The sequence below is a fragment of the Musca autumnalis genome, unplaced genomic scaffold, assembly GCF_047663935.1.
Source record: "Musca autumnalis isolate F117 unplaced genomic scaffold, ASM4766393v1 scaffold_4, whole genome shotgun sequence".
NCBI classification, from domain to species: Eukaryota; Metazoa; Arthropoda; class Insecta; order Diptera; family Muscidae; genus Musca; species Musca autumnalis.
The window spans coordinates 52382837-52398103 of NW_027411977.1; the positions used below are offsets into that span (position 1 = coordinate 52382837).

The 15267-nt window shown below is 39.7% G+C and overlaps 1 protein-coding gene across 3 annotated transcripts in view; it reads right to left on the reverse strand.

Moving 5' to 3' along the window:
* shep (RNA binding motif single stranded interacting protein alan shepard) overlaps window positions 1-15267 on the reverse strand; it is a 1233958-nt gene that overhangs the window by 57927 nt on the left and 1160764 nt on the right. The window lies entirely within an intron of this gene.

Here is a 15267-nt window from a genome sequence, read left to right on the forward strand (position 1 = left end):
AATGTTCGGAAAAATTGTTCGTACGGTAACTCTTGAACGGAGTAGCCGAATTGGTCCATACTTTACACATCCTAATATATCTACCAGATATAGATCAGATTCAAATATGGACTATATTTGTCCACTCCATCCGGTACCTCCCACACAAAATTTCGAATAAGCTCACTTTAAGACCTGATATAGAATCACTTTGATTTTTGTTGAAGCAACTTGCATTCGCTGCCTCAATACATAGGCTGAGGGTATATCTCTGTCGGCAAAGCCGACTGATACTTTTTTAATTGTTTTTACTCCTTTCGGACTATTTTCTCAGGAAGCATAGACTTGCCCCTGATAAAACTTGTACCGTTGAAATGGGGGCCGCGAATACATGTTGTTACAACAAAAATCAAGGCGATTCAGGAGCAGGTCCTAATCTGAACTTTTCTGAAATTTTGTGTGGGAGGTACCCCTTCGAACTTTTTTATGTCGGGTAGAAATATTATCCTGCGCATAATTTTTGTGAACAAATGTGAACTTTTGTCGGGAGGTACCTGAAGGAGTGGACCGATATGGCTCATCTTCGAACTTGTTGGACAAAATATTATGAAGGCCAAATTTTGGACCAAATCGGTTCATCCGTTCGAGAGTTATCGAGCGCTCCAGGTAGCTAGACAGGCGGAGGGCATTGCTGAATCGACTCCAAATTGTCTGAAACGGATTTCGTCCAAACATACTTAGGGTCTAAAACCCCCTGGACACGTCGATGGTGCCAGACAATGGCCAGAGGGTTGCTGCGCTAGCCGAGCAAAATGGTAGCTCCACATTTTGCTCGGTGAACGAAGACGCTCCTATGAGAATAAGAGGAGATTGCCACAGCATGTCAGACATTTTTCATTGGGGTATTCGATCTGATAATGACGTGTCCTGGCAACCCGTTATTTCCCTGGTCTCAGACCACCTCTATATCATAGTGTTCCTTAACAAACCACCCTTCTCTGAACGCCGTACTTTTCTGAACCATGGAAAAGCTGACTGGCAAGTGTTCAGTAAAGTTACCAATTACCACTTCAGAGAGTTGCATTTTCGGGACACCACCACCTGCTGTTCGAATAATCGAAATTAAACCAAATTTTCCAGCGGAGACAACTGGCCTAGCAAATGAGCGCTAGGGAACTAAGACTTGAAGTCTATTGGTCTAGTGGAGCATAACCGGACAAAGTGGCTAGAAAACTTCAAGCAATGCAACACTGGTATAGGATTAAGTAAATTGTGGGCAACGGTTAAATCGCTCTCCAATGCGGGAAAGAAGGATAATATAACAAGTGTTTCTTGCAGTAACGTGACAATGTCAGATCCGAAGAGGTACACGTCTTATTTTAATCGACAATTTATAGAGCAGCTCGAGAGTGACAGGACGAAGAGGAGTGTGTTTCGCCATATAAGAGTACTCTCAGCCGAGGGTGTACCACCAGACAAAGATGCTTACAAAGAAAAAAATGTGCAGGCCTATTTCCCTACTGTCGGAAAATGCACAACAGCATTAAACGCCATATCATCAAATATGAGTCAAGGACTGACTTTTGACCTATTGAAGGTCTCCGATACCGGTAACTATGTCGAGATGTTCGAGGACATTGAGAAGGCTTTGCTCCAACTATGTTTGAAACGTTGGATAATCAACTATATGTGTGGACTCAAGTCTTTTGTGGAATTCAGAAATAAGAAGTCGAAGGTCGGTAGAGATAAACAGGTAGTTCTCCAAGGTGGGGTGATATCTCCGGAAATGTTTAACCGTTACTTTTCTACAATTAAAAAGATAGAGATCGTACTTTATGCGGATGATTATACAATCTTGGCATTGGATTCTATAGTCGATAGGTGGTAGGGTTACTGCAGTTCTGTCATATGAAAATATGTCTCAATGTTCACCACTTGGACGGCTGCAACGAGGCTCCCCCCAAACATATGGGTCGATAGTGTACGGATCACGACCACTAACTACGACAAAATATTAGGTGCAACATTCGATAGCATGTTTAAGTTGGTTGTGCAAGGCACAGCTATTTACAGGCATGCTTGGATAGCATTCATACTGTTGCAGTAGGGCAGGCAGTTGAGACCACCCACAATCCAAAGCAGTAGAGGAACGCCAGCTGTCAAGGCGAATAAGAGTTGTTTTATCCCAGTTAAGATCCGGACGATGCAGCCACTTCAATTAGTGTTGGATCCGAACATTAGTCCTGCATGTGGATTGTGACCGCACGACGTAACGTGTGCATGTAGTACTTCGAGACCACCCACCATCCAAAGCAGCAGAGGAACGCCAGCTGTCAAGGCGAATACTAGTTTTTTTAGCCCAGTTAAGATCCGGACAATGCAGCCGCCTTAATTCGTGTTCGACCCGAATGGATAGCACGATACTCAACACATATCCTGTAAGTGAATTGGGTCCGCACGACACACTGCCACATTACCGAACACATGTCCTGCATTCCTTTATCTGTCTAGCTAATCCCACTCACCTGTCCCCTGATTCTTTATGGAGGTATCCAGTCCAGATTGCAGAATTATTGCATCTGGATACAGAGGAATCAGAAGCAGATAACTGAATAATATAGACGACAACAGCTATGTGCGACAAGATCAAAAGTAGGAACTTTGTACCTCCGGCCTGGTAGCGCTGTACGCGGGGACCACTTCCATTCATGGTAGTAGAAAAACATCGGCTGCAAAAGCATACTCACGTGGTTTTAGCCCTAGTAAGACCCGGATGATACAGCTACCCTAAGCCGCCCTGCATGTGGATTTGGACCACACGACACACTAGCTAGCTAAACCCAGTCACCTGCCTCCCGATATTTATGAACGCGGCCGGTACAGGTTTTTTAACCTTTTCAGTCATTTAGCTCTTCCCTAGCAAAAATACTCATAACAAAACCCCTTGTCCTTGTTAAAATAATGAGTTAGTAAGAGGTTTTGTAATGAGTATTTTTGCTGGGTAGGAACCAGATAACAGAAACAAATATACGAACATACATATTTGCGTAGCTACAGCAACAACTAACTTCACCTTTGTTGTTGGAAATTTGTTTTAGCCTCACACTGTATCTGTTATACTGAAAACTGTTATACCATATAAATTGCGTCTCCGCTAAGCGGCGTCTTCGGCAATATAATAAGGGAAGCAGCGTGAAATTCCAGAGTATATTTGTACCCTCAGCATTAATGCTAACGAGGGTATATACACTTTGATACGACCAAAAATGTGCCTCACCGAAATAGCGAACGAAGTTCGTCTCAGACAATTTGAAGCGATTTAGCCATGTCCGCAGGTCTGTCTGCCTGGATGGCTGATGCGCTAATTTTAAACTTCTTATTATTTTGCCCAAACTTATTTTAAGTTCGAAGATGGGTCACATCGATCCACACCTTCACGTATTTCCCACACAAAAGTTCAAAAGTTTTCTGTAAAATGGTGTAAACGATAACTATCGAAGTTCCCTCCAGATATAGATTGGCTTCGAATATAGTCTAGTTATGTAGTATAGTTGGGTTCGAATATCGGCATCCGACACAAAATTCGGAAGAAGTGAAGTTTAAGACCTCCTCTCGGATCGTTTTGATTTTTTTTCAGAAGGTTGTCCTCGCAGCTCTTTTTACAATGTTAAACCTTCTTCGGACGCAAGTCCATACTTCCGGAGATAATGGCCTAAATTCTGCAAGAAACCCTAACCGCACGAAATAAAATGGAAAATCTGTAAAATAACTCTCGCAGGGTGTTTCTGATTGGTCCAAATTTTACTGGGCAAATCTTCAGTTCAGTGGGTGACATAGGGGATGAATGATACCAAGCAACGGTCTTGACCGGCTTTAACATGGCAAAGCGCAGGACTTATCTTGGTCCCTCTTTTATCTCAAGTGGACACTGACCTCCCCGTGGTGTCACCTGGGGAACTGCCTTTAACACCCGTTAAAGGTAGTGAGCTAACATGTGCCGCGCGTTCACCCATAAGAACGTTAAAAACTTGGGTTTGGGCGCCGGGTTAATAACCCTCCCCTAGAAAAGACATCCTACTATGAAAAAACGAAAGAAAAGAAAAACAAACCCCTCTAAAGTTGACGAACCCCGCAAACGTTTTAAGGACCATGATCTGCGAATCTGCACCTGGAATGTTCGCACTCTTTATAGAGAAGGTGCAGTCTTCGCATTGGCAGACGTACTTGAAAAGTACAAGGCCGATATTACTGCCATACAGGAAATACGATGGATTGGGAAAGGCGTCACAACAACACCTAAAGGTGACGCACTGTATTATAGCTGCCATGACGTAAAGCATGAGTTTGGTTGCGGATTCGTAGTTAGTCGGAGACTAAAACATCTTGTATCCAGCTTCACCCCAGTGAATGAACGACTTGCTGGAATTCGAATAAAAGCTAAATTCTTCAGCATCAGCTTTATTTGCGCTCATGCTCCCACTGAAGAAAAGGACGAACAGACCAAAGATATATTTTACGAGCGCTTAGAAGAAACATATGACCGTTGCTCTGCCCATGACATTAAAATCATTCTAGGCGATTTTAATGCCAAAATTGGAAAGGAGAATATCTTTGGCCCAACAGTCGGGAAATTCAGTCTCCACAGTGAAACATCTGACAATGGTATGATACTGATAGACTTTGCAGCTGCAAAAAACATGGTAGTTAGCAGTACCAGATTTAATCATCCCGATATTCATAAGGGCACCTGGCTGTCTCCAGATCAAAGAACAAGTAATCAAATTAATCATGTTGTGATACATGGAAGACATTCATCGAGGCGCAAACATTGATTCGGATCACTACCTTGTTGCAGCAAAGGTACGCACCCGTCTAAACGTTGCAAATAAAGCACGAACAGACGCAACGCGGAAGTTGGACACCGATAGGCTGCAAACACAACAGATAGCCACAGTATATTCCACTAAACTAGCCCAATTGCTTAACGCGAGCACTCCTTGTCCCGATAACATAACAACACAATGGCAACATATTGCCCACTCCATGCAAACAGCCGCAAAATCCATACTTGGATTCCAGAGACCTCCACAAAGGAATTCATGTTATGACCAGGAGTGTCGTGCTGCTACCGAAGAGAAAAATGTGGCATATAGAGCTACTTTACAATCAGTAGCAACGCGTAGCGCTCGAGAGAAATATCGGGAGAAAAGGAGAGAGGAGAAACGTCTTTTCCGCAGGAAAAAGAGAGAGATGGAAAAGCGGGAGTGTGAAAAAATCGAGATGTACAGGAGCCAGAATGAAGTCCGAAAATTCTACCAAAGAGTCAAGCATCAAACTGATGGCTTTGGTACAGGCACATCCTCCTGTAGAGACCAGCAAGGTAATTTGGTAACTGATACAGATAGTGTACTCAGGATATGGAAAGAACACTTTTCAAATCTGTTGGTATCCAATAGCAGCGAAGACGACGAAGATACCACAGTCCCAATCCCAGAAGATGGTATTGAATGTATACCGCCCAGCCAAGATGAGGTAAAGACAGCAATAAATCGGCTGAAGAATAATAAGGCAGCAGGAGCCGATGGCTTACCAGCCGAGCTGTTCAAAACCGGAGGCGATACGCTGATAAGGTGTATTCATCAGCTAGTTAGCACCATCTGGCAGGAAGAACGAGTACCCGACGATTGGAACCTGAGTATCCTGTGCCCCGTCCACAAGAAGGGAGATAAGACTGTATGCTCTAACTATAGGGGCATAAGTCTACTCCCTATTGCCTACAAGATCGTGTCAGGGATATTGTGCGAACGACTAAAGCCTATGGTCAACGGATTATTGGACCATACCAATGCGGCTTTAGACCTGGCAAGTCCAACATTGACCAGATATTTACCCTGCGGCAAATCCTGGAGAAGACCCAAGAGATGCAGATCGACACCTACCACCTTTTTGTCGATTATAAAGCAGCCTTCGACAGCCCGCTGCGTTCAAAGGTATTCCAAGCCATGTCTGAATTTCGTATCCCCGCAAAGCTCATCCGTCTTTGCAAAATGACTTTAACTGAAACGAGGTCCTCAGTTAAAATAGGAAAGAACCTCTCCGAAGAGTTTGGTACCAAAAGAGGTTTCAGACAAGGATACAGCCTTTCGTGTGATCTCTTTAACATCCTGCTGGAAAAGGTTATACGAGAGGCAAACGTCAGAAGAAGTGACACAATCTACACCAATAGTCACATGTTACTTGCTTATGCTGATGATATAGACATCATAGGCCGATCAGTAAAAGAAGTAACTGATACCTTTATGAAGGTCGAAGGAGAATCTGCTAATGTGGGTCTGGCGGTAAACGGCGAAAAGGCCAAATTGATTGGTGTCGACGCGCCGTCCATTGAGCTCGGACCGACTGTGGAAGTTGGTTCCTATAATATTGAGGTAGTAAAAGACTTCGTCTACCTCGGCACCTCCGTAAACACAACAAACGACATCAGTTGTGAAATAAAAAGAAGAATTATATTGGCCAACAGATGCTACTTTGGTTTAAGTAAGCAGTTCAAAAACAAAGCCACATCTCGTCAAACAAAAATAACGCTCTACAAAACACTGATACTACCCGTGATGTATGGCTCCGAAGCCTGGGTACTTGCGCAAGCAGACATGGCAGTGCTTGATGTGTTTTAGAGAAAAATTCTTCGAAAGATCTACGGACCAATCTGACGGTGAATATCGACGTCGCATGAACCACGAGCTGTATCTGCTGTACAACGACATCAATATTGTTAAACGTATCGAGATGCAGCGATTGCGTTGGCTAGGCCATATCATAAGAATGAGCGATGATGACCCCGCTAAAAAGGTGTATAAACACGGACCGCTTGGCGGTGCACGCAGAATTGGCAGGCCAAGGAATAGATGGCGCAAACAAGTGGATGATGAGATGAAAAGGCGCGGTATTCCAGAAAGCGAAGCAACAAATAGAGAGAATTGGAGATCTTCTCTTAGTTCTGTAATGGGCCAGCTAAGTAAGTAAGTAAGACCCGGACCACACGACACACTAGCTAGCTAAACCCAGTCACCTGCCTCCCGATATTTATGAACGCGGCCGGTACAGGTTTTTTAACCTTTTCAGTCATTTAGCTCTTCCCTAGCAAAAATACTCATAACAAAACCCCTTGTCCTTGTTAAAATAATGAGTTAGTAAGAGGTTTTGTAATGAGTATTTTTGCTGGGTAGGAACCAGATAACAGAAACAAATATACGAACATACATATTTGCGTAGCTACAGCAACAACTAACTTCACCTTTGTTGTTGGAAATTTGTTTTAGCCTCACACTGTATCTGTTATACTGAAAACTGTTATACCACATAAATTGCGTCTCCGCTAAGCGGCGTCTTCGGCAATATAATAAGGGAAGCAGCGTGAAATTCCAGAGTATATTTGTACCCTCAGCATTAATGCTAACGAGGGTATATACACTTTGATACGACCAAAAATGTGCCTCACCGAAATAGCGAACGAAGTTCGTCTCAGACAATTTGAAGCGATTTAGCCATGTCTGTCTGGCTGGCTGATGCGCACGATAACTCTCCAACGGATTAACCGATTCGCACCAAATTTTACACTTCTTATTATTTTGCCCAAACTTATTTTAAGTTCGAAGATGGGTCACATCGGTCCACTCCTTCACATATTTCCCACACAAAAGTTCAAAAGTTTTCTGTAAAATGGTGTAAACGACAACTATCGAAGTTCCCTCCAGATATAGATTGGGTTCGAATATAGTCTAGTTATATAGTATAGTTGGGTTCGAATATCGGCCTCCGACACAAAATTCGGAAGAAGTGAAGTTTAAGACCTCCTCTCGGATCGTTTTGAATTTTTTTCAGAAGGTTGTCCTCGCAGCTCTTTTTACGATGTTAAACCTTTTTCGGACGCAAGTCCATACTTCCGGAGATAATGGCCTAAATTCTGCAAGAAACCCTAACCGCACGATATAAAAAATAAAATGGAAAATCTGTAAAATAACTCTCGCAGGGTGTTTCTGATTGGTCCAAATTTTACTGGGCAAATCTTCAGTTAGAAGTCGGAGTCGAAATTGAACATCTGTTTACACTAAACAATTGTGGTTTGAAAAATTTAATTGAAAGACAATTTCAATTAAAGCATTTTTGCTGAACACCACTTTTGATCATGTTTCTTAATAATCAATGGAAATCTGTCAAATATGTAGGGTAACATCACAGGGAAAGTTGTTGATCTTCGATAAATTCACAACTTTCTTGTACGATCTTTAGGTAGTGTCAATAAAATTGACATTATGGCGCACCCGTGGCAAAGAATCGCCTTTTGTTACCTTACTTGTCTTACCAACTTCATTTCCTACATAAAAATATTAACAAAATTAAAAAAAAAATAATTCTTTTTAAAAAATAAGTGAAAAAATAACTAAACCTTCAATGATATTTAAATTCAAATGTTCAATGTCCTTGATGTCCTTTCAGAAAATGCAAAACTATCACAAGAACGCACAGGAACTTAAATATACACTTTTGCACACACATACATAGTTTACATACATACATACATAGGTATGTAAAATATACATTTATACTCTGTGATATACCCTACCATTGTTTCCACAAACCCAAGGAATTCAATTATTCTTCAAATAAAAAGAGAAAAAGAAAAAAAACACAACACAATTTAAAAACAGTACAAGAACCGGATACTGATAAAAGAAGGAGAGAACATTTCAAGAATGCACAAAGAAATGAAACCAGGCAACCAATACTAAACCAACGAGAAGCGAAGTGAGTGGCATCAAATCCGGGCGAAAAAATAGTTATAATAGAAATATAATCATTATAATGGCATTGTGCGTTCATGGTAAATACCAATGCCAACACCAACAAAAAGAAAGAAAAAGAAGCTAGAGTCCGAACAAGGACCAACTGGACATCTCCATATTAGATTATACGGTTGGTGTGTGCGTGGCGTGAGAAATAAACTATTCACTTGTTAAAGAAGTATGAACTGGGATGACAAAGACAAAATACATTATCTCTTGATAATCTCACCAGATATTAAAGGGACTCCCTAAAGTGGAAACAAAAAGGTGTATGTAAAATGCTATGGAAATAGCACCATCATCATCACCACCACCACAACTACTACTACTACCAATGGGTTTTATGGTCAACGACATTCTTTAAACTATTTACTAAATGTCATTGAGAACAACGACGAGGATGACCGAGCAACAACTGGTTGTTTAACCCATTGTTAACAAGTTCATAATGCTACCATTATAAAATGTAATCATTAAGTAAAAGTATGCAGACTCCACTTTTACATGGCAAAAGTCATACGTTTTTTGTTGTTGCTTTATTTGCTCAACCTTAAAGTGTCCTTTCAACGCAAGGAATTTTTACAACCCCATTAAGGGAATTTGATTTGCAAAATCTTAAAAGTATTTCTTTATATTGCAAATTGTGTAAATATTTAAGGAGCACAAGAATGAATATTCGATTATGAAGAAGAAAGCTATAGGGTCGTTGTGGGAGAGAGAAACATACATGAAAACTATGTATATGTATGTATTCAAATTTTAAAGACGTTTTCATACCCTCAGCCTTGAGGCTAACGATGGTATATACAATGTGATACGGCCAAAAATGTGCCTCATCGAAATAACGGTTTTAGACCCCAAATATGTTTGGACGAAATTCGTTTCAGCCAATTTGGAGTCGATTTTGCCATGTCCGTCCGTCCGCCCGTCCGGCTTGATGGCGCGCACGTTAGCTCTTAAAAATTTCATTAAAAACTCCATGTTTTGTGGCCTTGAAAGATCCACAAAAATTTCATTAAAAACTCCAAGGTTTGTGGCCTTGGAAGATCCACAAAAATTTCATTAAAAACTCCACGTTTTATGGCCTTGTAAGATCCACAAAAATTTCACTAAAAACTCCACGTTTTATGGCCTTGGAAGATCCACAAAAATTTCATTAAAAACTCCACGTTTTGTGGCCTGGAAGATCCAGAAAAATTTCATTAAAAACTCCACGTTTTGTGGCCTTGGAAGATCCAGAAAATGTTCATTAAAACTCCACGTTTTGTGGCCTTGGAAGATCCACAAAAATTTCATTAAAAACTCCACGTTTTGTGGCCTTGGAAGATCTACAAAAATTTCATTAAAAACTCTACGTTTTGTGACCTTGGAAGATCCACACAAATTTCATTAAAAACTCTACGTTTTGTGACCTCGGAAGATCCACAAAAATTTCATTAAAAACTCCACGTTTTGTGGCCTCGGAAGATCCACAAAAATGTCACTAAAAACTCCACGTTTTGTGGCCTTGGAAGATCCACAAAAATTTCATTAAAAACTCCACGTTTTGTGGCCTTGGAAGATCCACAAAAATTTCATTAAAAACTCCACGTTTTGTGGCCTTGGAAGATCCAGAAAAATGTCATTAAAAATCCACGTTTTGTGGCCTTGGAAGATCCACAAAAATTTCATTAAAAACTCCACGTTTTGTGGCCTTGGAAGATCCACAAAAATTTCATTAAAAACTCCACGTTTTGTGGCCTTGGAAGATCCACAAAAATTTCATTAAAAACTCCACGTTTTGTGGCCTTGGAAGATCCAGAAAAATGTCATTAAAAATCCACGTTTTGTGGCCTTGGAAGATCCACAAAAATTTCATTAAAAACTCCACGTTTTGTGGCCTTGGAAGATCCACAAAAATTTCATTAAAAACTCCACGTTTTGTGGCCTTGGAAGATCCACAAAAATTTCATTAAAAACTCCACGTTTTGTGGCCTTGGAAGATCCACAAAAATTTCATTAAAAACTCCACGTTTTGTGGCCTTGGAAGATCCACAAAAATTTCATTAAAAACTCCACGTTTTGTGGCCTTGGAAGATCCAGAAAAATGTCATTAAAAATCCACGTTTTGTGGCCTTGGAAGATCCACAAAAATTTCATTAAAAACTCCACGTTTTGTGGCCTTGGAAGATCCACAAAAATTTCATTAAAAACTCCACGTTTTGTGGCCTTGGAAGATCCACAAAAATTTCATTAAAAACTCCACGTTTTGTGGCCTTGGAAGATCCACAAAAATTTCATTAAAAACTCCACGTTTTGTGGCCTTGGAAGATCCACAAAAATTTCATTAAAAACTCCACGTTTTGTGGCCTTGGAAGATCCACAAAAATTTCATTAAAAACTCCATGTTTTGTGGCCTTGGTAGATCCACAAAAATTTCATTAAAAACTCCACGTTTTGTGGCCTTGGAAGATCCAGAAAAATTTCATTAAAAACTCCACGTTTTGTGGCCTTGGAAGATCCACAAAAATGTCATTAAAAACTCCACGTTTTGTGGCCTTGGAAGATCCACAAAAATTTCATTAAAAACTCCACGTTTTGTGGCCTTGGAAGATCCACAAAAATTTCATTAAAAACTCCATGTTTTGTGGCCTTGGAAGATCCACAAAAATTTCATTAAAAACTCCACGTTTTGTGGCCTTGGAAGATCCACAAAAATTTCATTAAAAACTCCACGTTTTGTGGCCTTGGAAGATCCACAAAAATTTCATTAAAAACTCCACGTTTTGTGGCCTTGGAAGATCCACAAAAATTTCATTAAAAACTCCACGTTTTGTGGCCTTGGAAGATCCACAAAAATTTCATTAAAAACTCCACGTTTTGTGGCCTTGGAAGATCCACAAAAATTTCATTAAAAACTCCACGTTTTGTGGCCTTGGAAGATCCACAAAAATTTCATTAAAAACTCCACGTTTTGTGGCCTTGGAAGATCCAGAAAAATGTCATTAAAAATCCACGTTTTGTGGCCTTGGAAGATCCACAAAAATTTCATTAAAAACTCCACGTTTTGTGGCCTTGGAAGATCCACAAAAATTTCATTAAAAACTCCACGTTTTGTGGCCTTGGAAGATCCACAAAAATTTCATTAAAAACTCCACGTTTTGTGGCCTTGGAAGATCCACAAAAATTTCATTAAAAACTCCACGTTTTGTGGCCTTGGAAGATCCACAAAAATTTCATTAAAAACTCCACGTTTTGTGGCCTTGGAAGATCCAGAAAAATGTCATTAAAAATCCACGTTTTGTGGCCTTGGAAGATCCACAAAAATTTCATTAAAAACTCCACGTTTTGTGGCCTTGGAAGATCCACAAAAATTTCATTAAAAACTCCACGTTTTGTGGCCTTGGAAGATCCACAAAAATTTCATTAAAAACTCCACGTTTTGTGGCCTTGGAAGATCCACAAAAATTTCATTAAAAACTCCACGTTTTGTGGCCTTGGAAGATCCACAAAAATTTCATTAAAAACTCCACGTTTTGTGGCCTTGGAAGATCCACAAAAATTTCATTAAAAACTCCATGTTTTGTGGCCTTGGAAGATCCACAAAAATTTCATTAAAAACTCCACGTTTTGTGGCCTTGGAAGATCCAGAAAAATTTCATTAAAAACTCCACGTTTTGTGGCCTTGGAAGATCCACAAAAATGTCATTAAAAACTCCACGTTTTGTGGCCTTGGAAGATCCACAAAAATTTCATTAAAAACTCCACGTTTTGTGGCCTTGGAAGATCCACAAAAATTTCATTAAAAACTCCATGTTTTGTGGCCTTGGAAGATCCACAAAAATTTCATTAAAAACTCCACGTTTTGTGGCCTTGGAAGATCCACAAAAATTTCATTAAAAACTCCACGTTTTGTGGCCTTGGAAGATCCACAAAAATTTCATTAAAACTCCACGTTTTGTGGCCTTGGAAGATCCACAAAAATTTCATTAAAAACTCCACGTTTTGTGACCTTGGAAGATCCACAAAAATTTCATTAAAAACTCCACGTTTTGTGGCCTTGGAAGATCCACAAAAATTTCATTAAAAACTCCACGTTTTGTGGCCTTGGAAGATCCACAAAAATTTCATTAAAAACTCCACGTTTTGTGGCCTTGGAAGATCCACAAAAATTTCATTAAAAACTCCACGTTTTGTGGCCTTGGAAGATCCACAAAAATTTCATTAAAAACTCCACGTTTTGTGGCCTTGGAAGATCCACAAAAATTTCATTAAAAACTCCACGTTTTGTGGCCTTGGAAGATCCACAAAAATTTCATTAAAAACTCCATGTTTTGTGGCCTTGGAAGATCCACAAAAATTTCATTAAAAACTCCACGTTTTGTGGCCTTGGAAGATCCAGAAAAATTTCATTAAAAACTCCACGTTTTGTGGCCTTGGAAGATCCACAAAAATGTCATTAAAAACTCCACGTTTTGTGGCCTTGGAAGATCCACAAAAATTTCATTAAAAACTCCACGTTTTGTGGCCTTGGAAGATACACAAATATTTCATTAAAAACTTCACATTTTGTGGCCTTGGAAGATCCACAAAAATTTCATTAAAAACTCCACGTTTTGTGACCTTGGAAGATCCACAAAAATTTCATTAAAAACTCCACGTTTTGTGGCCTTGGAAGATCCACAAAAATTTCATTAAAAACTCCACGTTTTGTGGCCTTGGAAGATCCACAAAAATTTCATTAAAAACTCCACGTTTTGTGGATTTGGAAGATCCACAAAAATTTCATTAAAAACTCCACGTTTTGTGGCCTTGGAAGATCCACAAAAATTTCATTAGAAACTCCACGTTTTGTGGCCTTGGAAGATCCACAAAAATTTCATTCAAAACTCCACGTTTTGTGGATTTGTAAGATCCACAAAAATTTCATTCAAAACTCCACGTTTTGTGGCCTTGGAAGATCCACAAAAATTTCATTAAAAAGTCCACGTTTTGTGACCTTGGAAGGTCCACAAAAATTTCATTAAAAACTCCACGTTTTGTGGCCTTGGAAGATCCACAAAAATTTCATTAAAAACTCCACGTTTTGTGGCCTTGGAAGATCCACAAAAATGTCATTAAAAACTCCACGTTTTGTGGCCGTGGGAGATCCACAAAAATTTCATTAAAAACCCCACGTTTTGTGGCCTTGGAAGATACACAAATATTTCATTAAAAACTTCACATTTTGTGGCCTTGGAAGATCCACAAAAATGTCATTAAAAACTCCACGTTTTGTGGCCGTGGGAGATCCACAAAAATTTCATTAAAAACTCCACGTTTTGTGGCCCTGGAAGATCCACAAAAATTTCATTAAAAACTCCACGTTTTGTGGCCTTGGAAGATCCACAAAAATTTCATTAAAAACTCCACGTTTTGTGGCCTTGGAAGATCCACAAAAATTTCATTAAAAACTCCACCATTTGTGGCCTTGGAAAATCCAGAAAAATGTCATTAAAAATCCACGTTTTGTGGAAGATCCACAAAAATTTCATTAAAAACTTCACGCTTTGTGGCCTTGGAAGATCCATAAAAATTTCATTAAAAACTCCACGTTTTGTGGCCTTGGAAGATCCACAAAAATTTCATTAAAAATTCCACGTTTTGTGGCCTTGGAAGATCCACACAAATTTCATTAAAAACCCCACGTTTTTTGGCCTTGGAAGATCCACAAAAATTTTATTAAAAACTGCACATTTTGTGGCCTTGGAAGATCCACCAAAATTTCATTAACAAATCCACGTTTTTTGGCCTTGGAAGATCCACACAAATTTCATGAAAAAATCCACGTTGTGTGGCCTTGGAAGATCCAGAAAAATGTCATTAAAAAAAACACGTTTCGTGGCCTTGGAAGATCCAGAAAATTTTCATGAAAAAATCCACGTTGTGTGGCCTTGGAAGATCCAGAAAAAATTCATTAAAAAATCCACGTTTTGTGGCCTTGGAAGATCCACAAAAATGACATTCGAGGCTTTTGAAGGCATTTAAACCTATGTTTACAAATCCACGAGGCCTTTGAAGGCCTCTGAAAATAGTTTAACAAATCCACGAGGCCTTTGAAGGCCTCTGAAAATAGTTTAACAAATCCACGAGGCCTTTGAAGGCCTCTGAAAATAGTTTAACAAATCCACGAGGCCTTTGAAGGCCTCTGAAATTAGTTTAACAAATCCACGAGGCCTTTGAAAGCCTCTGAAAATAGTTTAACAAATCCACGAGGCCTTTGAAGGCCTCTGAAAATAGTTTAACAAATCCACGAGGCCTCTGAAAATAGTTGTACAAATACACGAGGCCTTTGAAGGCCTCTGAAAATAGGTTTACAAATCCACGAGGCCTTTCAAGGCCTCTGAAAATAGTTTTACAAATCCACGAGGCCTTTGAAGGCCTCTGGAAATAATTTTACAAAACCACGAGGCCTTTGAAGGCCTCT